A 2,491-nucleotide genomic window follows, 5' to 3' on the forward strand; every position below is an offset into this window, starting at 1 on the left:
ACTTGAGCTCTTGTCTCTCTCTATATATATATATATATATATATTCTCCAACACTGTCCAAGATTAAAGGAAAATGGTAAACTCTCAACCATAACTCCAACCAATCCTTTTTTTTGCTATAGTGCACCGGACCGCACATAAGATTTTAAATTTTTAAAATCTTATGTGGGGCTTGATGCACTGTAACAAAAAAGAGCGAGTGTGTGGTTAGAGTTATGGTTAGGGCATGCCACTCAAGATTAAAAGGAAACCAAAGTACAACTTAAATGATCCTTGTTTGGAGCCTTCTAATAATATACAATCAATGGATTAAACTGATAGGTGTGCTTTAAGGACGTATTGGAAACTATAACAGTGTAATTGTTACCAAGTTACTTGTAGCACTTGTATTGAAAAACATCATATTTGTGAAAAAGGAGGGTAATAGTACCTTTTTCTTGTCAGAAGCGATCTGATTTAAGAAGAGTTCAAATAAATCGATAACCAATTAGTAATTTAAAATCAATATTTCGTGTAATCAGAAAAGTAAACTCCAAATATGTTCAAATATAAAAAATGTAAGAGGTAGTGTTTAGCATACTCAACAACCGCCTTTTGATGGTTTGATCGAAAAACTAGTTTCAGTTCCGTGAAGCTAGTGCTAGAACGGAACCAATTTTATTTATTTATTTATTTACTTTGTTTAAACCAACGAGAGGCACTAGAGGCACACTTTCTACCATACCTTTAACCATACCTCCCCTTCTGCTACAGTGCACAGGGGCCCACTTGAGATTTAAATTTTAAATCTTAAGTGGCCCCCGGTGCACTGTAGCAGGAGGGGAGGTGTGGTAGAGAGTGTGCCTCTATCATTTCTCTAAACCAACTCTAGTCTTAGAAAAAACAAATCCTGGTCCGATCCAATTTTGGAGTTTCAAAACATGGCCTAATTAGGGGCTGTTTGGTTGTATGTTTTTAACATGTAAAAGGATGGAAAGTGTAAAAAAGCGGGTCCTAATGTCAGCTTTCATCAGTTTACATTGTTTGTTTAAATTCTCTTTTACATGAAAAGCTTACACCTTTTGATGAGGTGTCACCGAAAGCAAAATCACCAAAATTAGGAGTGATTTTGTTGGAAAGCTGACACAATGTCATAAATGTGTCAAAAAAATAATAAAAAAGTCAAAACCTTGTAGAAAGTGGTAAGGTGGATAACCATTTTTCATTTTGTGTCATAAATACTCTAGTTTACATTATACTATCCAAACAATATAATACTATTATTTTAGGATAAATACTCTAGTTTACATTATACTATCCAAACAATATAATACTATTATTTTAGGATTCACAAAGATTCCTAACCAAACAATATATAATACTATTATTTTAGGATTCACAAAGATTCCTAACCAAACAATGTAAACACTCGAATGGAAAGTGATGAGGTGAATAACTACTTTGTATTTTGTGTCATAAATACTCTGGTTTCCGAATACTCAACTTTCATAAAGCTCAATCATCCACTTCCACGGATGTTATCATGTTGGTAACATATAAACGTTAAGCGCGTGGACGATCGACTGGCTCAGCACAGAAATGAGAAGCGAAGGCGACTTTCACCGCTTCTCCCCTAACTTTTGTTTGACGAACAGTTATTTATAGAAATTAGTTGGACCCGGGCTTCTTATTCCATCGCCCACCGAAATAGTATCGACACGTGCATCAAGCAATTTGTTACTTCCAAGCCAAATGCTGCAATTTTTTCCGGGAGGACCAAAGAGCCACGTGCATCGTGCCAGTGCAACCAAAAACCTAAACCTATTATAATACAAACTAACTATGATAACAGCTCAACATAATTCTCAAAAGGAAAAAAATTAATAATAATAATAACAGTCGGATTAAAGTAATGAAGATGACGTACTAAACGAAATGATGCTGCAAACCAACACGCCCAAAGCGAAAACTAAACAAATAATACTAAACTAATTTACCCCCTGGCAAAGAAGCCAATGTAATCAAAGTCTTGGAAGCTATGTGTTCGCTTATATCACGAGAATCCGCGAATTAATTTCAAAATGCTTAGGCTTCGTTTGGATACCATGATGTTTTTCTTATTATGTTTTTGTAAAAAAACACCATAGTGTTGTGTTTTCCCCTTAAAATGTTTTCAAAACACCATGTTAAGTATTTTTGGTCAACACTAGTTTGACCCATTATAACATTAGTATTAAACATATTATTAATATATTATATATTAATTATAATAAAATATATTGTCAATAAAATGTTATAATATTTAGTTTACATTATTATAGTATTATAAGTATTAAATGTAATACAATATAATATTGTATAGTGTATTATAATATTATATTATACTTTAATGAGTTATATTATATTATAATTATTACATATTATTTTCAAATAATTATATATTTAATTATTTTGATAAATCAATTTGTTATTGTTGTATATTATATTAATATTTTTATAATAATATTATTTT

This window comes from Asparagus officinalis, chromosome 7 (assembly GCF_001876935.1).
Source record: "Asparagus officinalis chromosome 7, Aspof.V1, whole genome shotgun sequence".
NCBI lineage: Eukaryota > Viridiplantae > Streptophyta > Magnoliopsida > Asparagales > Asparagaceae > Asparagus > Asparagus officinalis.